Consider the following 25,000-nt stretch of genomic DNA (forward strand, 5'->3'; position numbering starts at 1 on the left):
CATTTATTCCCTCTTTAAAGAGGAGTTTGATATATATCACCATCGGAAGAAAGTCATGTCAGTTTTAAGTTAGCTACGGATACAGCTGTGCAGATCGTGTTTCCTGCCAATACCAAGGCCTGCTCGACTGCCTGTCTCTTTCCAGTTCTTCCCTCTTCAGCTGTGCCCCATCCAAGCTTTCTTGTCTTTGTCTGCTAGCACATTTGCAGACCTCTTCCATACTTATCTACTACACACCAGGCAGCCACTTTCACTCCCCTCCATTGGCAGCATCAGACCTGACTAAGGTACTTCTGTAGCCATCTAATGTACTAACCAGTTTCCACAGAATCCTACCCTATTTGAACACGGAATTATCACCTCACCTCTAAATCCTCCATAGTGCTCACTAGTAACTGCTGGATGAGTTGAAATACAGAATGCCTAAAACTTTATATAGTGCAGGACAATGTCAGGTGAAGATTTTTCAGCAAAGGTTTTTCTTCACATGTGAGAGCAGTGACTTTGTAAATTCAACAGAATAGATCTGATAAAGTTACAACAGGTCTTAAACGATGTCAATATGACCACAGAGGTACAAAGATTCTTGGGCACAAATGCTCTTAAACCTACGGCTGCTGTTACAGTTAACCAAACATCTGTGGCAGGGAACCATGGGGGAAGGGTTTTGCTTGTATTTTGACTGCAAATTAAGCATGTGTCCTGTTGATATTATGTTAGTTTTGGAGAGTCACGTATTATTGGAGAAGGGACTAAAGTAAAAATGCATTCACCTCATTTTTAGAAAACAGTCTCTAGGTAAATTCTACTTGATTCTACTCTACTGAAATACAGGCTCTCCTAGGCCATGGGGTGCAGAACGAGCATTCCTACAGAGCAACTCAGTATATTAGCTGGGTTGTGTTCTGACATCTGTCAAGCACTGATCACCACCTAGCCTTTACTGAGAGCAGATCGGAGAAAGATGCTCTTCAACATGAAAGACTGGCAAAAATTGCTGCGCTGCTTTTAACTGTATCAGCAGCACAATACAGTGCAAAGCCAGTTCACATATTTATATGCATACGTATGACTTCCCTCAGTTGATTATTATTTTTTTAAAGTAAAATTTTACTCATGTACTTCAAATGATTCAATTTAAGATCAGGAAGTTTTTTTTTGAAGAAAAGTAATGTGGTACAGTAATTTGATTATGCCTACGATCAGATACTGCATTCTACAGGCAAACAATTCCTGTGAAACTGAACAGTTTCTTGCTACGTAGCTGCGATTCGTGCGTTTAAAATGATAAATTTAAAGCTATCAATAGTAAATCAATCGCAAGTATAGAAGATAGAACTGAAATAATTCATCATATCACTACTGGAGAGCACAAAGTAGTCATAATGGGGCGTTTTGACTTTAAATTGAAATCTGTTTCTAGGTTTTTCAAGGACAGTTCGCTTGACAAAACTTTAACGTACACACAAAAATCATCCATCAGCACATCTGATCCAAATATACTAATGATTTTTATTGGTCAGATCTTGAAAGTGAGGTTTATTTTTATGGAGTATGCATTAATTAACCCAACATGTACTATCTTCCAGTATATCTAGCCAAGTACTTTCATTTAAACATGTTTATTGTGAAATGTTTGCATTCCCAACATTTGTGGCCCACACACAGACTATTTCATACTTCACTTCTGAGCAGTTACTAAAGTTAAAAAGAGTTCTTGTTTTTGATTAATGCGTTTTTGGGGACTTTTTTTTTCCCCTAATGTTCCAAAACTAAGCTCTGAAGACATTCTACATGAAAACAGCCACATGTACTTATCTTTACTAAGAGAAAATGAGTGGGATTCACTTTAGATCGCTTCCACTTCTTCGTGGAACGCAGACGTTATTAACTTTTGCCTATAACTCGACTTAACTTATGCAGAACATTAATTGATTGATTTGATATAACTTTATCAATCATAAAAAGCAAAGCTATGTACGCAGATCCGCGGAGTGGTGCATTACAGATGGGAGTTCTAAGGCTGTGGCTGTCATCTTTTGATTAAGAAAAGGAAATGATTTCACTAAAAAGATATTCCCTCTTGTGTTGTTTTAACTGAGTTTGTACTTTCCACCGAACTGGACATATTTATTGAGACTCATAAGTTACTTCACGGTTACCAACATCACTGTAATCTCAACAAACTATCTTTTTTCTTGCCAATTATCTAAATATCATAACTATAAAATATCTTAAAACATTCTCTATAGTGTAAACATCTTAGCTACAAAGCTTTAAGTGTAAACAGTATGATGCATCAGAATGATTTTAAGCGATGTTATAAAAACTGCTCTTAAAAACTAAACAAAAATGTAAAGCTTCCATCTGTTTTATGATTTTTCCACTGTAGAACTACTGCTGTGTGCCAGTTTACTGAACCATGGCTTGCTAAAGAGATTGCTGGGGTCACAGATTGAAAAAACAAAGAGCAAGTCTTTAATGGCTGATTTTTTTTTTCCTCGAGTCTCTTCGATACGGTTTGAACAGCATTAAGTGCACGGCAGCAGAAAACACAGAACATAAAAATGCTCGTGTTGCCTGTTGCAATGGGTTCCCTTCACAGGAAGATTAGCATTTTGGAGGAGATGTTATTCAAGCAATTATCTGAAGTTCTTTTGTGACTATACCTATGTTGTCACCACCAAACAGCTGCTATGCTGTGATTCTTTGCACTGTGTATGTACAGAGTTAAATATAGACTGTAGATTGCATACCAAAGGAGGGAGCACAGACAGACTTACTTTGCACGCGTCCTTACCCAGATACAAGAGAACAATAATTCTGAAATTCTGGACATTCTTTACTCTGAATGCTGAGAGAAGGGAAAGCTACAGAAGGTACAAGAAATTCTGTCTTAAATACAGGATTGCATACTTAAGTGTTTAAACAAAGCAGAACAAGCCTACCAAACTATTCAGTGCCATGCAACACTTTGCATTCTTCTAGAAGTGAAAATACAATTATGCCTACATCGTAAGTCTGTTTACATCATACAGGAAAAACTGAAGAACCTGATATGCAGCAAAGTACAGTGCACTTAGCTGCAAGCATTTGAATGCATTTACGCACTGTACTGAAATACAGTTTCTGAAATAAACCTCACTTACAGAGTGCAAGCAGTTTGGGGGTTGCAAGCACATAGTCAGAAAGACTAAATGAGAAATGTCCTGTAACTAGGCTGCAACTTAGTAAAGTTGATTGATCTGGGAACTTTCCAGAAACAACATGAATGTCAGTCATAATAATTCCTTCCTTAATCTACCTATATTCCTATTGGACGGTTATCATCAGATTTTCTTATCAAGCTCCGCCTTATTTCTGGGATCCTGTCACTTACTGCTTAGGGATTAGTCTTGGGAAACAAATTTGTCTCCCCACTGAATCGGGTGTTAAGACTTCAGTCACCATTCCAAGAGAGGCTCTGGTGAGAATGCACTTCCACCAAGAAGCCTGTGGCCAACTATTCATATACTGTCAACTATTCAAGCTCTACCTCTGCCCACATGCAGAACTACCATCTAGTGCAGAATTTTACTCCTGTTGAAGGCGAAGAGGCAGAAAACTCCTCGAAGGCAAAAATCTTTTTGTTCTTTACTGGGCTACAAATTCTCCATCTTCTACTCCATGTGTGGGGAAGAAAAGTAAGCAGCCTATCAGCACACAGAGGGATTCTGACTCTATCCCTTGGTGCTACTCCTGCACCAAGTAGAGATCTGGCACACAGCTTTGATAACACTTCCTGAATGAATCCAGATTGACTCATGGCTAAACTGTATTATCCTTACAAGACAGCTGGTTCACATCATGAGAAAGGGTGACAGGATCCATACTCCACTAACTAATGCAGCAACCTTAGAACCATAGAAGCCATAGAACTGCAGCACTGCCCTTTCCACTTGGCGTATGGCCTTCTTTCCAGGGTTCCTTACTCACGCTGGATGGAATCCTATAATCCTTACTCATGTAAAATCTTAACCACAATGAAGAAGTTTTTGCTTTCAACATTGTGGAGCAAAATCCCTGTGTCTACATCTCACTGCCTGGGGCAACTGCAACTCCTGAATGCTTTATATGCCAAAATGCTTTCTAAGAAGTTGTAGATCCAACATCACGTGCTACAGTGCTGCTGCACTGTGAAGCTTTCAAACTGACCACATCTACAAGAATTGCAGCAACTGCACTGCACACACAGCCCACACAGTTTGGAGCAAATTCTGAACATACTCTCACATTCATGTTAGCCACTGCCACCAGTGTTCTCAACAACACAGCATCTTAAGTCGTAGATATTTAGCATTCTTCCCATAAGGAGCATTTTTTGAAGGTGGAAAAAAAAGGCCCTCATCCCACAACACCAGCTGTTTAACTACTGTGAGGGAAAAGGGTGTTTGTTTAATTCACAGATACATTTTACCTATTAGTTGGCACACACCACTGAATCTATGCTTTTTCTACACCTGCAACAGGGAATAATCTGTTCCACGTGATATTCAGGGATTCAGTTGAAACAGAGATCTTACATGCATATATTTGAGGGTCTCTCACCTTTCCAGGAAATATTTAAGTCAATTAAAGAATTAATCACATTACATGTACAACATCTTACCTGCTGCCGGAGCAGTGAAGTCTAGTAGTCTGTGCACATGTCTAGGGAGCAGGAACAGACATCAACTCACTCCGTGGCTGGAAGAGGCTCTTTAACCTCTTTGCCTCAGTTTCCCCATCTGCAAAACAAAGTGAAAGAGAGAGCTGAGTAAATATTAATAAACACTGCAATTCCAAGTAAAACTTGGAGTTAACAGCATTAGGAACACACAACTATTTTCTGGTTTTGTCTGTCTGCAAAATTTGGAGCATATGTGCTGTACCAATATTAGCACGTCTTCACAGTCAACATCTAGAATGCTTAAATATTCATTGATTTCAGATTTCAACTTGAAGTTTGAATTTAACATTCATTCTGTAGATGTAGCAGCATCAACCGTTAATCAGGGAATCGAATTAAGGCCACTTAATTTATCTAGTCTTCACATGGTGGTCAGAAGGTATACTTTTGATTACAGAACCTCACATTTTAAAAGTATTAGCTGCTTAAGTAGCTCGTGTGGTGCGTCCCCTCCCTGCTCCTGGCTGATTTACGTAACTGAGCAACCAGACAAAAAATCTGAGATGTATGTTCAGCTGTAATGCTCGCAATTTACATTGTGTATTGAATCAAGTAAATATGTAACTCACGCGATCAGGGAACAGAAGAAATAACGTGATTTAGGTAACCAGCTATGACTATACATGTATAAATAAGCTAAACAAACAAAAAAACCCAACTCAGTAAAGATTCTGAAAACGTACTATTCACTGAAGAGTTCTGTAAGCACAGAATAAATGCTTGGCACATTCACAAGAAAAGAAAAAAATTCAGTATATAACTAAAGGAGTTGTTACGAATTGTTTGTTCAGATCTACCTACCCAGTGTGGGCTTTTTTCTTCCTTACTAACCTCTATATTAGAGGAAAAATGAGTTAAATAATATCTAATGCACTATCTTTGTGGATTAGTTAATTTTCAGGCAAGTTACAAGAGTATGCAATGCAAATATTTACATCTACTTAAGAAATGCATATATACATAGATAATATATATATATACATACATACACACACACACATATATATATGTGTAAGTCACCAAAATCTATGTAGGTGTATTTTAAAAGAACATTTCAACCCTGCTTAACACTTATATCCTCTCAGCCACATCCTGGTCTCTTTTCCAGCTCACTTTCTCAAGCACATACATACCATCCCTCAGATGAGCATGTTCCATTGAGCAAAATGACAGCCTCAGTCACTATGCACATTTTATTCCTATGGCTGCTTGTGTTTCCCACTATAGCACAAGCTGTTTCGTTTTTTTTTACTTATTTTTTCTTTTTTGGCATGTCTGACCAGTATTTAGAAATTTAAATCTTTAAAGAAATGAGTTACAATAAAGAAAGAGGAAGTGAAGAGGAAGAAGTTTGAGGTTAAAGCCTTGTCCTGTAGCTCAAAGAAGCCAATGTTTCCAGAGTATGGAAATGTTGTTCCCAGGTAAAGATGACAAATTCTGTGTTATGTCTCAGGAGACCAGAATATAGCAGACACTTTGCTGGCTTTCTTATCTCAGACAGAACCAACGTGGATAAAGCCAGCCCGCTTGCATATCTCCTTCTGAAATCACTAATAAAGTTTGAGAGGGGCTATTTTTAAAGCAGCTCTTAGAGTGTTCCAGCTCACTACTGTCAGCTTCAGATCTCAAATATAATTTGATTTATAATTACATTTAAAAAATAGCATTAAAATAACATTAGAGGGGTCATAATCTGAACTTTTTAATAGTTATGCACGTAGCATAAATTGTGTAGTAGATCTCCAAGAGAAGTCATCTGGAACATATTCTGATCAAAATTCCTTTCTCCTACCAAGCAAGTCCCTTGCTGAAGTTGGTTCACCGAGAAGCCTATGTGGAACACTGTATTTCAACACTGCTTCAAATGTAAACATGCTGACATACACTGTGGGATATTTGTTAGTCAAAGTTTCTTCTTGCGTTATAGTCAGGCCCATGTTTGTAAACAGTGATGGGTGAGAAAGTGTCAGAGAATCTAGGATTAGGTCTCTGCATTTAGAAGACAGGCATGGCATTCCTTGCAACATCCAGTTGCCTCCATCACTCCTGAACTCCATACAGTTTTAATTTTCTTTCCCTCTCTGATGTGGAACATCACTGACTTATCTCACATTGGTCAAGTTCTTCATGTGTCAAGCAGAATAGTCATGTAGGGACAAAGCAGTGGTCCCAGCCCCTTTTGATACCTGGTATCAACAGAGAAAGGTCTCCTTTCCCAGCTGCGCCAACTACTCACACCAGCACTCAGTGAGCTCCACAATGTTGTTGCTGTAGCTGCAAGCCTGGAAAGTCTTGAAGATGGGAGATGCGCTTTAAGAAAGATCTGCCTTGTACTTCTGACCTTCTGAAAAGAAAACTTCCCGGCTCGTCAGTTCTACACCAGTGCCTGGCTACAACTTCAGAGGAACAGACAGACAAAGAATTTAGTTTCTGAATGCTAGTGCTAAAGTAAATGATCTAGTAAAAAAAAATAAAAATAAAATAAAAAAATCTGTGCCTTAAAACCAAGTTTGAAATTTTATAGGCTTTTACTCCATAATTTGTACTTGAGCCTTCTGTTATTTTTAAACAAATTTAATTTCTTACAGCTGTGAAATTTACATTTTAAGAGTGTCTAGTGGCCATGTGCATTAATTACTTTATTGTAATATTTTAATGAGTTCGGGGTTCAACTCTGACAGAATCCTGCTGCATCCTTCTTTCCCCACAGAATTAAACCAGGACCTGATTCAACCACAAACCCACATACCTACATCCAAACCCTGCTGGACTTGCACAGTATTTTCAGTTGTCTTCTAAAGCCCCCAGATTTTAAAACAGACTCAAAATTTTAGCAGTTCTTACCAAACCAGTGCTACAAGAGCAGAGCTGGGCTCTGAAAAAGTTTGTATTTAGAACTGAGCTTCATGGCTGCACCTGATTTTACCCAACATTGGTAGGAAAATGCAAAATTCAGCTGAAGTTAACATTTGGACTGATATTATTCTGAAGTACATTTATGTAATGCTGCACTTGCTCCCATCATAGTACACGTAAACTCAGAAACTTTTAGGCCTAAAAGGTTGAAGTTCTAAAGAGTACCTAAATTCAGTGGGGAAAACAGGAAATTCACTCCTGAAGGATTTTCGTTTTATACACTACTGTATATAGTTGAAAAGCATTACTATATTCCTACCATATTATTTATGGATATTGGTGGGTTGCGTGAAATAGTTTCTTCTTCATCTGTGGGTGGTGGTGAACCTACTGGGAGTAGAAAGGCTTTGGGAGATAAATAAAACAAGACCAGTTTTCAGCCTGATTTTAGACAGTACTTAGTTTGCCATTTTGCAGGTCTAACTGCTCATCTTGGGAATGGAGCCAGAAACCTTCAGACCACTGAGGGTCGCTGCAATTTGAACTGAGGAGATAAACTTTCTGCCAGCATCTAAATGCACTTTAATTCTTCATGAATAAGCTGAAGATGAAAATGCGTAACACACCAAATAACAGGTTCAAGTACCAACTCACATAAACACAGGAGAAGTGGGACTGTGGTTTTGGTTGGCTGCCTATAGTAAGAGGTTCATCCCTTATTAAGTGCAACCCCACACACTGCACCACAGAGCAGCATTTGGGAATCTGACCATTTCTGTCCACACCTCTCACCTCGCTTCGCCTGGCCATATTCAGAATTGTGACTCCTGTGCTACCCAGCTTTTAAAAAAGCAGGTTTTCAAACCACTTACAATAAGAGCACCAGTTATTATTCAGTACATGCTTTTTATCAGATTGAAGATAAACTTTATTATAACTGGTGGAGATGGTATCGATGATTTGTGGTCTATGAGAATTCGGTAATGAGAAATGGTAATCTGTCTTGGGGCAAACAATATTGTTCTGTTTACTATGCAATTAACAATATTAAGTCAAGATTCTATAACTGATAACTACAAATAAGGGTGGGGGGAAGAAACTGGAAGCACTGGTAACTTGCACAGGAACTGAGAACTATAAATTACTTGTGGTGCTTTAGCCTGACATTCTCCCTCATATGCTCAAAAATATCCCTCGCTACTCCAGAGATGTTCCCTGTAGAAGCATGCAGACTCCAGGCAGTCTGGGGCAAAGCCAGCAGCTCTCCCTGTAGCAAGTACTGAGCGTACAGGAGGTGGAGAAATTTCTTTTTCAGAAGAGCATCAATTATGGCAAACAAAGTTGCCTTGGAAAAGGTAGCATTATAAATAACCATCAAGAGGGACGAAACAGAAAGGGAGACTCCCTGTTTGATTCCTGACACACTAAGTGTGAAATAAAGGAAATACTCCTGTTCTGCATTTCTTCGCCTCTGTAGACTCAGTGCCATACCTTTGTAGGACTGAAATCCTGTACTTCTTGTTTACTCTTAAATCAGCCTTAAGCAACCACCATATGGAGCTGTGAAACACCACAGAGGTGGCAGAAATGGGCCTTAACTAACGATCAGGGCAAACTGTACTGGGATTCTAAGGGGGCGCTTTCAAGTGGCTGCTTAAGACAAGGGCTGACCTATAACGGAGCTTCTCTGTAAAACAAAACAGTTTTTACTTTACATTATAAAGCCCAGAACTGTAAATATTATTGACCACAAAAATCTCAGTGCCTTTTTCCAGACTGCCCATTAATTGTGCACGCAGTGCAGCCTTTTTGCCCCAAATCTGCAGCAATTTTGAGGTTACCTCAAAGGGAACCCAGGCAGAACTATGGCACTGTTTTCTATGGCAGGCAGTAACTATAAAGTGTAAGGGTCTGCCTTGCTAAATTACTGCTAAATCTTGGAAAGAAAAACAAAACAAAAACAAAACAAAACAAAAACAACAAAAAAAAACAAACAAACAAAAAAACAAACAAACAAACAAAAAAAAGCATTCTTAAACTAGCCAATTCCATTTGTAGCTCTCTGGAAATGCAATGCTCTGCAGAGAGCTCCATTGCACCCAGCAGGCAAAAGCCACATTTAAGACAGCATGACGCACCAACACTGTAACAACCGAGATGCTGCAAGGGAGTGATTGCTGCTGGCAGCCCCAGAGCCCCTCTCCTGCACCTCTCGCCCTTAAGGACTGGTGCCTTAAATTCCCATATACCACTGAATAGTAACGTCTGGCTGATCCAAAAGATTAGCAGCTTATTCCACCTTTGTTCTCTGCCTTCTTTTAAGATGAGCAATGAATGACACCACAGCAGGCGTAACTCTCCAGCACAAAAGCTAACAAAATTGTAGGATGTTTTAAGGAACCATGTAAAACTTAACAGAGTTTTAGAAGGGTATTCACACAGAATCTGTGCATAAATCCCAGGCAGGGCTGCAAGGAAGGGCTTCCAGATTTTCTTTACTTTCCCAAAGAATGCAACCTAAAATAACTGCAAGAGTGATCATCTCTGTAAAAGTGATGAAATTCAAAGCAACTTAATAAGGCTTGCAAGAAATGTGGGGGTTCTCCTTTGCACGATGTAATACTGCATCAAGAGTTTCACAGCAAAGTAAATGGAAGGAAATGGGGTGAAAAACTTCATGTTCCTTTACATAACGAGCCAGTGATTGATGGAAGTTATGTAAAAGTTGTTTTTTTCTTTAATAAACACTTCTGTTTTGGGGGAAAACACTCAATAATCAGTATTTATAAGGCTTAATTCCCTTTTCTCAGGAGGCTCCAGGTCTGGTCATTGTTCATTGCTTTTGTTCAGAATTTACTCCCAGATTAAGAACTTCTCCCACACTAATAAACAGGTACAATCATTTTCTCCAGAGGGCAGTTTTTTTCTTTTAGTAATTAGCCTACTTAAATATTTTAATGGAACTGCTGACGTACAATAGCACAAATGGTCCTCTGACCATAATATAAAGTGAGAGATGAGACTCCTAAAACTTTTGTATGAAGGAGGTCTAGGATTTATAAAACCTATCAAGTAGACAGCTCTAAAACTATTTTTAAAGGTCATAAATTAGGTACTCTCTTAAATGTAATTCAATCATCCACTATTATAGTAGCTTGATTCTATTAGTTGTCCTATGCATCTTACAAAACAGAACTCCATTAACATTATTCACTTATAGTTTCCCTCTGAAAGTGGATATTCTGCTCAACAGGCTTTAAATAGATTTTTTTTTCCCTGAAATTGCTATTAAGCATACTTTTACTCAAAGGGCAAAGTAGGCATAGGATTATACTTGTACTTCATGCAAGGGATACATTTTCAGCAATCAGAACCACATTCCTATGAAGTAAAAATACTCCATATAAGCCGATTGTTTCTATCCCTCCTAACCTTGCTCACTAAGGACTCTATTCTGATCTTCTGAGTAACGTACAACTTTTCCAATTTGGCTGAATAAAGGTATCTTATTGGGCAGCTTGATGAGCATTTTCTGCATAGAGTTCTGACCTTGGCCTGTTTAATGTGGATCTCAATTATAAGACAATGCTCAAATCAGGATTTATTTTACTCCCATTAAAAAACGCAATGGGCAACTCCTGCTTTTACATACCCTGCTTTACTGGAACAAGCCTTGCTGAACTGACCACTACGTATATACAGCCACAACTTTGCTGTAGTTGTATTTCAGCTTCAGAGACAGCCACTACAGATCATCTGTCTCCAATTTCACGTTGATTTCACTGTAAATAAGTGTTCATTACCTCTCACAACTTCCATGATTGTATTCAGAATAAAATAAAGGGCACAAGAGCACATGCAGCATAGTGCTGGCCCAGCCATCACCCCACAGCCAGTCCTAAAGAGCACGAACCACCTGATGGCTCTAAGCTGTGCATCACAGCAACCTGATGGCCAAACAGACCCTGATCCATCGCAGTGCAGTAGAAGCAGAACCACCTGTACATGCCCAGAGAACCCAACCCTTCATCAGCTCATTACCATCTATTCTATTTGCAAGTCTTACTTCTTCAAGCAGGACAGGTGGCAGAAATAATACACTGTTGTTCTTTTCATCGGCCATGCCAGTCCCAGGTAATCAAAGCACGCAGGCACCAGCATACACACTTGTCTCAGAGGAAAGGGTTGAATTCCATCTGACCAGCCAGTCTCAGCTTGCACTTGAGGTTCTAATTTTCTTCTGGTCTGAGCCCATTTCTTCCTTGCTCCAGCACACACTGCCCTAGTAAGTACATTTATTACCTCAGTGATTCCTCTGGGGGCTGTCTTACTTTCCCTTTGTATCTGGACTCGCATAAGCATCTCCCCATTTTAAAAGGAAACATTTATTAGCCTCTGATAGAAGCTTCCTGTTCCACTGTGCTGAATCCCATTGCCTATTTCTCTCTCCTAAGGCGGCACACTGAGCTGCACGCACCTGCGCTGGCACATGTTGTATGGGCACATGGGGGGGCTAGCAGGCAGCCCAGCCTGTGCCTCCTTCTCCTGGTTGTTTTCCAGCCCTTTTTCAGCTGGCCATGTGGGACCCCAGTACAGGAGCACCAAATATAGATACCAGTGGACCCCTCTGGGTGACCCAGCCATTTCTAGGATGCTCCATTCCTGCTCCTTGCTCACACTGCTAGAACTGATGTAGGAAAGCCACCCAAAATCTCCTTCACTCAAGGATTCCTCACGTATTAGGTCAGACTTACTTCTTTGGGACACTTGAACAGTAGATCATAATCCCCTGTTATAAAAAGAGGGATTTCTGCTGTAATGGTTCCATTTCCCAGCTAATTATCTTACATAAGAACTGCCTGGTTTTTGTCTGGCAGTGGAGGCCACCACCACACATCACCATTTCTCCAGGTCTACCCTGACAAACTCAGGGTGGCGACTGATCTGCAGAGCTGGTTCTGGCAGAAAGCTTCTCAGCTTTCCATAGGGTTACACAGGAAACTCTGGCCACAGGATTTCCCTACAACCACAGCACAGTCGGATCTTTAGAGGATGTTTAAAAGAAAAAGAAAAAAAAAAGCATGTAATTGCTAGGAACTAAAATTGCATTGATTTACCCCAGCTGAAGATCTGGACCCACCCAAGGGACAAGAAAAAGATTTCAATGCACAGTGTTTTACACGAAGCCATGCACAGCTTCTCATCCACATCAGCCTGGTATTTCTTCTCTTTTTTATAACCAAACAACATTTGTATTCAGCTGCTCAGTTATAAATAAAAAACATTTTTACATGGGTGGATTGGAGTGGCCCTGTTTTTTTCTTTCGGTTCCCATTATTTTATATATTACACACATGTTCTGTCAGCAAAGCTCACTCTGTTATCTGAAACATCTGTGGTACCCTGCTGTGGAGAAGGCCAGCACTGCTGCTGCTGTTGCTGCCTGTCTTTATCAGCCACTGCTCCGCTGGCAGAGTCCTCTGACGGTGCACAGTGGGGCTGGGCTGCACAGCAATACCATGAGATTCTGAGCCGACAGAGAGGTCCTATTAGTTCACAGCATGGCAATCACCACCCATATGAAGATATAAAACCTAGGTTTCATACATGCATTCATGCAAGCACAGGCTTAAACGTTTCTCCAGAAATAAGTGCGAATTTATCTGTTAGCTGAATGAGCAACACCATCACAGATAAGGCCACTCATCCAAAGGAGAGGGAAGACCTTCTCCTTCAGGTTTCTGCACAGACTGGCTCTGGAATCATGATATTTCCTGATCTTTTGCCAAGCAAAACATTGCCAGGATCGATCCATCTTAGCCTTATATTCAAGTGCTTTCTGTAGTCCTAGTCCTGAAATAGCATAGAGTCCCATAAAACTCCCTGGGACGCACCGTTACTGCACAAACAACAATCTCAGGTACATAAGATGGTCAGACGTCTTATGGAGTCACAACAAGACTTTTAAAGCACAACTTAAAGATGAAAAGCTTTTTCTAAATTTCTTAATATTTGTATGGATAACATATTTGGGCCACTGGGCAGGAAGTGAAGCTGGTCGTTATTTACACACTTACTTTCTGCAAACAACAGCACCTTGGTAAAATCAGCGTAACCACCTCCTCTCTAAAACTTCAACTCTTTGCTTTTATAAGGATGGCTTATGTGAAAGAAGAGTGAAACACGCTCCACTTAAGTATCTGAGAAATACACTTGTTAAACCACAGAACTTAACAAGAACGTTCAGGAGAAGGCTCAGGAACAAATCACAGAAACACTCATACAAACCAGCCCTCCAGCTGATGATGTTCTCTTTACGGGTCTCATGTTTTAAGAAATTGCTCCCTAATAAAAGATAACACAACAAGTTACACGTGCTTCCCTCCAGCTTTAAAAACCGTTGTCTATGACATGGAAACGAGAGCTCAGTTCTGAGTCCCAGAGACAAAGTTGAAGACTCAGGTGGAGGCAATAACAAACAAAAATAAAAGCACAGCTTTTGAAAAACAGTTCATTTTCCTTACGAATTAACTGATCAAGCTCTAGTAGGAAGGTTTAAAAGTTATAATGAAGAGCTTGTAGCAGGCGGTTTGCTTTATCTTTCAGGAGCGAGACTGCAATGATAAGACAAAAGAATCATGAAAATAAATGCTCCAAAGTCATCTTCATTTTGCTTGAATAAATAAAGCAAATATGAAAGCTAGTAATTATACTTAATACCATTAACATCCCCAAACCATCTAAGTTGTGTGCAGATACAGGAATACTCAGTCCACACTTAAAATCTGAACCCCACTTCTCACATCCTGAGATGTGATGGCAAAATATCCCTGTGCTACAAAACAGCCTTCAGATTACTCAGCAAATACTGGTAGAGGAAGTCAAGCTTAGTTCTCTGGCTAATTCACCTTCTTACCTGCATTCAACAGGGAACTAACCTGATAGTCAAAGCTCGTCCCCCTGTACCAGCTGCATCCTCAGAGGGAGAAGGGCTCTGCTACCTGAGCCACTTCCTAGGGACAGCCCTAGCGATGGCATTTCCAGTCCTCAGGAGGCAGTGGAGTCACAAACACTTTCCTCTATCAGAAGAGGGTGAAGTACCTGAGCAACAGCGAGGACCTGATCTTACAGTTACAGGATTGTTCTGATTTAGGAGGAAAGTGAAAGGAAGGAATAAAATTAACATATAAGCATAAACAAGCCCCAAACTTGGACAATGAACTGAAAAAAACCACAATAATCTGTATAAGTTTTTAAAACTGCAAACAGATTTATGCAGGACAGTCTTCCATCTGTCCAGAACCTTCTGCAGGACACGTGCAGCAGATACCTTCAAGTCAGCATAGTTCTTTATATGGAGTTTTCTTCCAAAGATATTTATGGTTTTAAAGAAGCGCAGTGCTCTGTTGGGATGGTTATTTCTCTTTCACCCTTTGTGTATGTTACCATCTATTGTTACTCGTTTTTTTAACGTTCATCTGAATATTTAATCCATGCAAAAATTAGTCCCAGCATCTTTTTTTTTTCTAAATGATGTTTGGCGGTCATTGCTTCACAACTGCAAACAATCCTCCCTTGCTATTGAGTGCTGCAGTCAGGCTTTCTTCAGGCTGGAGGTTAGAATCTGATCCTAAGTCCATTAAATCACACAGTCTTTTTAAAGTTTAATCTAGAGAGGATTTTGGTTGTAAACAAAGGACACCATACATGGGGAAAGAAACAACAGAAAACTGTGAACTTATGACTCTGACACAACCCCGAGTTCAAATTTTGTCTGTGATTTAGCAAGGAAATTCTGAGCTTTCGGCAGCAGCGCACACACTGGCATGTGGGCAAAGCTAAACTGAGCATTGATGCTCACATCCAAAACACACATATGGATCCCATTTTACTATGGACGTGATTCTTCATGTGCAAAACATGTGTCCGACTGGTTTTCTTTGGCTTTTTAAGATGTGCTTCTTTTTCCTTGGTGGGGGCGGGGAAGTAAATAAATAATTTGGGTGGTAATCGGATCAATCTATGAAGAAAACTGCGTGGGATTAGACAGCAGGTAAAAACCCAGAGCTTCAGCTCAAAGCATCCACTTCAGCAAAGTACCTCATGCCAGCAGTGAGAAACTTAGCCCCCCATACAGCCTCCACAGCACGTTAATCTATCCCACTCTGTAATTGTTAGATAGGAAAGGGAAAAAGGGCTCCAGATGCTAATAACTTGGAAGTGGTAATTAGAGGAGTCCACATTACTGCTGCGGGACTCCCATCTTCCCTTGATTGCTGGAAAGAAAATGCTGTCCAGTGGGCCTCCTTCCCAACCACACAGCGCTTCTCTGCTCCGAGCTCCCTCTCCTTCTCACCATGCATATCCACAGGAACACGACCTGGCCTGGGAAAGTTTGTACTTTCCCCAACGCTGGCGGATGCCATGCTTCCTACAGGGTGTGTTGGAGAACAATCACATGGGCATAGGTGACCTAACAGGGCAGCACCACGTACCCCATTGCCTTCCACAGTCCCAGTCTGACTAGGACAGAACAAGGGAGCCTGGTCCCTTTGCTGCAAAGGTCAGCAGATATCCCTGAGGGCTCCTTAGGCCTTTATAATCCCTGGTACCACAGAGACAAAGCAAGTCTGGAAAGGGTCTCAGCATCACATGAGAAAGTAAAAGGAAAAATACACTTATCACAAAGAGGGAATGCATTTCTATTATTGTATTAAAATAGCACAAGGCTACAGTGACAGGCTATAAATTTTTCCTTTGGATTGTAACCAATATTTTCCATTTCAAGTAACAACAATGTAAGAAAGAGACGCAGAATTAATAGAAATTATGGACATAAATTGGTAGGTTCTTAGATGAAAGAGAACCTCACATTTGGGTATCACTAAGGAACAAAAGGTTAACTGGCCCTGTGAGCAATCCTTGGATTCATTTACACTGCTGACAAGCTGACCAGAAAGTAAGCTTATATTTTACCTATGATGTCCAACTTTATAGTTCTCAGATTCATAGCACAGAATGTTACAGTAAATTCTTGGCAGTGAAAGGCAACGTTTTTTCCCCCTGAAATTCAGCATCACACATAACACTAAACCTAATGTATGACTCCAAACAATATTGGTACCAATAATAACCTACATGGTTCTGTAGCGATGAGAATTAAAGCCATGGAAATTCCCTGATTTTTCTCTCTGGTTTGGTATGTCATTTCATGAATTACCAAATATTAACAATTTGATATCAGCGATTCACCTTAAGATTCACATTTACAGAATACCAATATTTTCCCTAACCTTTCTGTTGTTGTTTTGGCTACTGAAACATCAACCGCTCAATTAAAAGAAACAGAACAGGACAGAACAGCAAGGAGACGAGCCAGAGCCAACCTACATCAGCAAACCTGGATGCAGAAAATGAACAGTCTCTCCTCCATTTATGATCATACGCTATATTTGTTTAGTGCATACAAATCCCTGTGATTTTCCAACACCTCCATCGAATCTTGCAAGAATTGTGCATCTGAAGTTGAAAAGTCCTTTTTTTTTTCCCCCTGTATGGAGTTCTAAAAGAGGACTGCAAATATCGTAATAAAAAAATAGTAATAATAATAACATAAAATCAATGCAAAGTTATTTAGCACAGGTGTTCCTGCTATTGAGCTACATTTGGAAAGCCCACACGTTCAGTGTACCTTCAATTCACACACCCAGATGCATGAGTTGGTGGTCTATTGTTAGTGTAGAGGTTTGCAATAGAAAGCATGAAGTAATATTGGCAAGCTCGGAAGCTTTTTTTTTTTTTCCTTATGATGTCTCCTTGCATCTATTTATCTAGTTTTCCTTGCTTTATTTCTGCTTTTATATTCAGCATATTCAAAAGAGGGTCAGAATAGGTTTTAAAGATGTAATGCCATGCTCAAGCCTTTTGAACACTAAGAGAAAACCTCAAAAGGTTCACCCGTAAGGGAACAAAGATATAAGGATAGCTTTGAACCTGAGGGGCTCTCTCACTGCAAGCAAGTGCATCGCCAGCATGTCACAGGTGTACACCACATGAGCAAGTGAAAAAATAAAATGCGACGGCAAAGGGGTGTGATGCTGACGGGTCTGAGTCCAGAATGCATTAATCCCAGGGTGAACGTGTGCATCTGTTAGATATTTATGTAGTTCCTACTAGTAGTTTGTACATGTATCCGAGCAGGTGAACACCAACAGATTTGAAACCATATGTTAAAGGCAGCCTGAAAGATGGTACGAGGAGTCTATGAGGCACCTCTACCGATCAGAGCACTGCCCTGGGCAGCCTGGGCTCCCAGGTCCTGGGGAAACTCCTGCTGTCACCTCTGTGACAACCACGGAAAGCCGCTCTATCTCTCCCCTCATTTCTGCATACTTGAACAAGAAATAATAAATGTGACTACAGAGTGACAATTTTCCTTCTTCAATCTTTCCTCCCCCCGCCAAGAGCTGGAAATTAAAATGTGGATTTTTTTATTATTATTCTTCCAAAGGTTTGTGTAAAACACAGCTGTGTCAAAACAACTGAGTTTCATCTGTTGGGAGAAGACAGAGTCGGGATCTGTTTCCTATTTTCAGTCATTAACTCTGAGCCCCAGGAGAGGCCTGGATCCCAACTTGGGTCACCCCCTTTTTCCCACACTGCCTCCAAACCACCACGCTACAAACCTTGTGGGTACACGTGAACACAGTTGAAGCCAATGTATTTCCAGGAAGAAAACCAGCTTTGAGAAAAACAATGCACTTCTAAAAAGTGACATTTTGTCTATAATGTTTACTTTCTCTACTAAATATCCTCAGCAAGGAACCGTGAGAATTCATTCATCTTTGGATGAATTTATAAAACATGCTGAGAGGTCTCCGGCTGAAATGTGTGAATTTTTTATGATTAGCACAGAGTACTGGAATCCAGAAACTGTCAGTTTACACACCACTTTAACCCAGACCGCTCAGTTTCTGCTACCATACATGACTTCTTGGAAATGAAAGGAAAACTGTTTACACATTAAATGCTGAGTTTCTAAAGGAGAGCTGTTCAGAAAATTTCCCTTCAAATTAAAATTTCACATAAAGGTGGAGAAAACAAATCTCTAGCAAAATGCACTGAACCCTCAAAGTTCAAGTTACTCTCCAAGATAAGAGAATCATAAGCAATCTTTGGAGCCCTATGAAGTCCTGTTGGTAGAAGTGTAACCCCACCTCTCACAGTTTTGGTGCGACTGAGTGAATTCATCAAGAGCTACAATTTCATTTCGTCCTCAATGGTTCCTATACGTACACAGTTTTGCCTTCCTCCCACTTTGAAACATGGCTCTTCTGAAGAAGATTCAGCGAGAATCCAGATGTCTCTTGCAGTTTAACACTGCCCAAACTCTGCTCCCGAACATTACCAGTCCAGACTTAAAAACATGAATTCCAGCAGCTACACTGAGACTGCTGCTGAGTGCTTCCGGGAAAAGAACATAATCACACCAAGAAACTCTTCTTCTCATCCTCTTACACATCTACCTCTTTGACAGCATCAGAACATACGCCTTATAGCAGCTCAATTTATTTCTCGCATATTTCCTTTCCCAGGAGGGTATTATTCATACCTTACTCCTTCACAATGCAATTAGCTTGGAAACTGGACCCTGGAAACCAAACGCGTACCCCCCTTATTTTTCCTCAGCTCTCAAGAACCTCTTGCAAGGGTCCTGTATCTCACTGCCCAACCATAACTGCTCTGCATCTGATACCAGAAAACACAACTACACCCATCTTTTATTATTTTGCTCTACCTCAGTGAAGCACAGTTAATAAAGAAGCTTGGTGACTTACCAGGCAATTGTCATCTTCGTTGTTTGTCCTTCAGGTGCCCTACAGGACCCTCCCACCCCAGCACCTGGTCCAGCACAGGTAAATCTAGGCCTATATTCCACTGGCACAGCTCCATGCAAAGGGCAAAACAACAAATGACATCACCACTGTGTATTAATAATAAAAAAATTTAAAAAGGACTTTTTTTTGTTTGTTTTAAATTATTTGGGTGATGCACATTATATGGTATATATAAAATGTGCCCCCAAACAATCACAGGAACAGAGCTCAAAGAGTTTGATTAAAATAGAGCAAAATCAGTCTCTCACCCTTCTGTTTAAAAAATGAGAAATCATTTATTCAGCTTAATTCAAAGACTAAATATGATTAAAATTTCTATAAAATGTCAAGGTTTTCTGAAATAAACTGCTGTGGCCATCCAAATATTGATAGTCATTGGTAAATTACTTCTGGTGTTTAATCAATGTTATTTTTTTATCATCCAATTTTTTCTTCAAGTCAGCTTCTAACACTAAACTACATTTCATCAAGGTTGGTAAAATGTTTAGAAAGGAACAGATGTCAGAATATGGGGATTGCCAATAACACTGATGGAAGCCAGTAATTTCTTTCCTGTCCAAAGGCAAAAGAATGAAGAATAATCTAGACTGTATACAATAATACAAGATTTACTACAACATTAATGGCTATAAAAAGTAAAAGTATACAAAAGCTATCTCAATTTTTTCAAGCCATCACTAAGGGCAGTGTTTTTCAATTTGAGTCAGTTTTTACTGGAAAAAGAAAGGTCTATGTATTCTTAAACCTTTAAATATCCATAAAATAGAGATGAAGAAACAGACCAGCATTAGTGGCTTCCAAATATACTTGTATATTAGTCTATTGTGTAAGTTAATAATTTAGCCAAATCTCAAAAAAAATGTGGATGCAATTTTTCCTTTAAGAAAGCTGCTCGGCTTGTTATTTACAGATTGTAACATTTACATAAGAGTTTGGTTTAACAAGAGATATAAATATAGATAAAACCCTTAGGACTTCATTCTTTAAACTGCCCTCTAAAAATCTGCCCTACAATTTGCACACTGAATTTTGTGCAGACTATTCTTGGAAGCCTTTTGTGAATTAGGAAGAACTGACTCGAAACAGGGACTGGTTAATCACAATTTTGCAAATTGTACGTAGCAATCATCCTCACATTGTGAAATTCAGATCTATAAAATGCTGATGTTTTAAAGCCGAAAAATAAATTAGCTAAGTAGGACTACTTTGCTAAGGAAAGAAATATGAGAGTGTAAGACCCTTTGCCAAAAAAAAAAAATAATCCTTAAAATAAAAATAATCCAAGTAGGAGAGCTGGCATTATAACCAAGCAAAGACTATTTCCATTCTCAACTACAAGCTCACCCTGGAAAAAGTTCTACCACCTGATCGTTCCAGACTGCCCCAGGCTCAGGTCTGCACTCACCTGCATACACCAGTCCCAAAAGTAAACTGTGGGAAGCTTACTGCTTTAGAAGGCTTCCATATATTGTCCACAGTTAGAAAAACATCTCCAGTTGAGGAAAGACTGAAGCTTCACTCTTGCATGTGTCAATCACTTAAGAGCCATCTACGCACCTGATCAAAGCTGCTTTGGCTATCTGTCAGGACTGTCGCTTGGATAACAACTGCAGCAATATGGATATACGGATACAGTATTTTATGATGCATGCTGAATTCAAACACTTGAGAATAATAGCTGGAAACCTAATAATCTGAGGAAGAAGGAGCAGAATTTATGTGGAAAAGATGATTTCTCAAAGACATTTTTTGCTCTGCCTTCAAGCTGCGGTTAATATAACTTCATCAGCATTTAGAACAAAGCTGACTCAAGAGTCTTCCTTTCTACACAGGTTTTGCAATTCCTAACATTTAGTATAAATGAAGGTCTCTTTCTATTTATTTTCCCTTATCTGTTGCAGAAAGACCTTGCCGAACTGTCTGTTTTGAGCGTACAAGGATATGCTGAAATTCATGCAAAATATTTTCTGTTATCAATGTAATTATAACGACAAGAACTTTCCACTGAGGTTCCACAGTGACATAGTGTGCACCGACTGCCTTCCTGCCATTCCAAGCCCCCTCACTATGGACACAAGTTACAAACAGTGGTCACTCTGTTTTCGTGATGTTGATCTTCCCAAAGGTCAGCTTTCTTACCTCAAACATTCCAACAGTTGCTTAGACTGCAGTTCAGGAATTCTGTGTAACTTTGCTTCTAGAAAGCAAATATTTATGTTAGTAAATACTATTAAAGTATTAATGTTGTACAGGTATTCTCATTACTGAGCTGCTAAATATGAGAAAGAGAACTTTAAAAGCAAGGAAACGTGCCATGTTTGGATATTAAACTTCAGTGTGTTACTTTACCATGCTAAGGGCCATATCAAAGACTAAGTCCAGCCATTAACTCTTTCAATGGGGATTAATGTTTGTAGAATTAATATGAATTCAGAATTCATGCCTTTGCTTTAGAGGGCAAGCAGAGGCAGAAAACCCTACAAAGAACAGAACAAATCTGTATTACCAGGATTTCATAAAGAAAACCTTAGAAGTAAGGTTATTCCCTTTGAATGAGAGAGGCTTACATTCAGGTCTGGCTCGGAACAAGGTAGATCAGGGATTTGGCTTCTAGTATCATAAGTGAAGATCCTAAGCACAGCCTCAGGTATTCCAGTCCAGCACATTCACTCCCACACTCCTACTGCCACTCAGTCTTTTCTTGACCTTTTTCTTTTAATTGGAGCAAGGATTAACCCACAGTTGCATCAGCATAGGTGAATGCCAAAAGGTCAGAGTTCTAGAATATCTTAATGCACGTATTATTTATTCAAGTAGAACAGCTTGACCAATCTTGGCCAATCGCTGTATGAAACAGAAATTTTAATGTCTGAAAATGCTACGAAATATAAAGAAAACTCTCCTTTCAGATCCATCTCAAGACTTGGACTGGACCAGAAATTTGCAGAGGCATCTTCCTTCATCTCCTGGGCTTCTAAGCCCCTTGAAAGTCAAACCTAAGACAAGGTAGTCTCATATTTTTTGTTAACTCAAAAATGGTGTAGGTATGAAAGCTGTAACAGAGGATCTCTCTTAGGATACGGGAATGAGACAGGGAAGGCAGAGAGAGCCTGCATGTGGAAAGGAGCTTCAAGGGGCACGATGTAGACTACACAATGTTCCAAGCAAAGCTTTGGAAGATTCTTGTCTGCTCTTTTGAAGACAACCTGCCAGTGAGATCAGAGGTGCTAACTGAGCAGTGCAAATACACATTTCAGTGAGTTCTGAGTTTGAGTGTAGGACAGTAAGCAACTCATATACAAAATCTTAAGTATCAGCCACTTCACTTAATTGACGAAAGCATAGCTTCCAAGATCACAAAACTTAAAAAGCTGGTTATATAATTAAGAACCCCAAAACCATCCCAAGCACTTGGGATTAAAAGGAACAGTGCACTGGGATTTCCATGAGTTGTCAGCACCGCCTCCCAGATAGCTGCAGTCAGTGCAGGTAGGCTGTGTGCTGAAGGTACAGCTGCTCAGCTGTTAATGATTCTATATGTTGACCCAGACATAGGGATGCTTACTGTCTGAATACGACTTCTTTATGAAAAACTGTACAAAACTAAAACAGCTCATGATATGTCAGCCTTTTGATGGATAAATCAAGTGCTGCCTCCTAACATTTCGTTACTGCTTGAGAAGATTTGACCTTGGGGCTCTAACAAACCACACGAACTGCCTGGACAACAAGCTGACACTATTTCACACAAGTCAGGAGGCTCTCCGGGCAGCACAAGGTATCTGCTTGAGAAAACAGCAGGCAGCCGCTCTAGGAGCGGAGTAGAATGCTGCTTCAAAGTCTTCCATTGTTTTCATTATTGTTACTTTAAAGGAGTGCTTTGGAATTACTGCAGCCATCTGCCCAAGGCTGATTGCAGGTTCTCAGGCGTGAGACCTCCGAATGCCACGCAGCTTCACCATGCTGCTTCTGAAGGCAAAGGACGCACAGAGTGAGCCAGAGACTCAGAAACAGCACTTCCAAATAATATCCAGAGAAGTGCAATAAAACTAACCAAATCTGTTTTCATCACCACACTTTTCATGGCCCAGAACCTTGTACTGTCTTTCAGCAAATTGCATCTGTGTATTTGCGGCTATCCGCTACCTTGGCTGAACACATGGAGCCATTCCACACCAGTTCTGTCTGCTAACTTGGGTAGTTTTGAACTTGTTCAGGGGTAATGTCACCCATTTACCAGTATTTCTTGGAATTTTAAATCTATAACCTCTGTGTCTAGAAATAAACAATGACTTGTGCTGCATATGAAAATTTAAGTAGACACTCACAATTTACTTAGTTCCCTTTGAGGGGAAATGAGAAAGACATACAGTACTTTCATTATCTGTCCCTAAGTGTTTTTTGTCACATTTTGATTCTACCACCATTCTTCAGTGACAGACATTAGGTATGACATTTTTTGACACAATGTCAATAGTGACATCAGTAATATTTGACACAAGGCACATTGGGGTTATTTGATGCAGACAACTGGATGGCTCGGGGCACTAGAGATCCAATGCATAAAGAGCTTCACCTCCAAGTCACCAGTGAATATCTAGCCCAGTGTTTTATAACTGCTACCAACTGATGGCTGCTCAGAGCCTTATACAGAAGGAATTTGGGTGTATTGAGCAGATGTCCAGAAAACAAAAGTCAACACAATAAATTACATTAATCTGTGTCCTATGTTGAAACACCACAGACTGAATAGCCAGCAACAAAGCTATTCTTCTACTGCTATCTGTAATTCCTTTTAAAAATGGTTGAATCCCAAAGGAGATATGGGAGGATCAAATGAGTCAGAGAGCACTACAGCTCTAGTCTTCTTCTGAATAAGATTTCTGCCTCAACAGCTTTCAGTCCCATGGCTTTCATTAACTGTTAAATACACTTATGGGAACACACAAATGTGAAACGCTACTTCAGTTATGTGTTTTCCAAATATTTCACAACTGCGTAATATACAGGACTCACAAACACTGAACAGAAACAAAATGAATTACATATATATGATCGCTATAGAATTTCCTAGAGTGCCACAGTCCGATGAAATAAAGCACTTCTGTCTACATTCAAATAGAGCACTCATGTAAGAGCTGAGTCTTGCAATATCTACTGGGAACTCGGCAGAGCTCCTGAATCCTGAGGCCCTCCTTTTTGCAAAGCATGCAGGTTCTGTACACAAGCAGGTTCTGGTGTTAGTGCTGGTACATAGGAACCTACCTGAACCTAACAAGGACTGTCACCTAAATAAGGTTCTTAGATACCTAAGAGAATTCTACATTACTAAGCATCTGAAGATTTAAGATTCTAAATCCCATCGCATAGTGCAGACATTTACCGTGTATGTCTTGTTTTATGGTTGTGCTTATGTCCAAAATCCTCCAGCACATGCCACTTCACACAAGCAGAACTACCTGATCACATGAACAAAATGGACTTTATTTTATAGTTCAGAGCTAAGTTCCATGCTGATACTTTAAAAAAAGTAAACGAA

General features: G+C 39.8%; 1 protein-coding gene across 6 annotated transcripts in view; it reads right to left on the bottom strand.

Moving 5' to 3' along the window:
• ZNF536 (zinc finger protein 536) overlaps window positions 1–25,000 on the bottom strand; it is a 319,073-nt gene that overhangs the window by 218,653 nt on the left and 75,420 nt on the right. For all 6 annotated transcript variants that reach the window (XM_072346336.1, XM_072346340.1, XM_072346335.1 and 3 more), the window contains exon 4: window positions 4,649–4,766. The gene's annotated coding sequence lies outside the window, so the exon portion shown is untranslated. The remainder of the gene's footprint in view (window positions 1–4,648; window positions 4,767–25,000) is intronic.

This window comes from Excalfactoria chinensis, chromosome 11 (assembly GCF_039878825.1).
Source record: "Excalfactoria chinensis isolate bCotChi1 chromosome 11, bCotChi1.hap2, whole genome shotgun sequence".
Classification (NCBI taxonomy): domain Eukaryota; kingdom Metazoa; phylum Chordata; class Aves; order Galliformes; family Phasianidae; genus Excalfactoria; species Excalfactoria chinensis.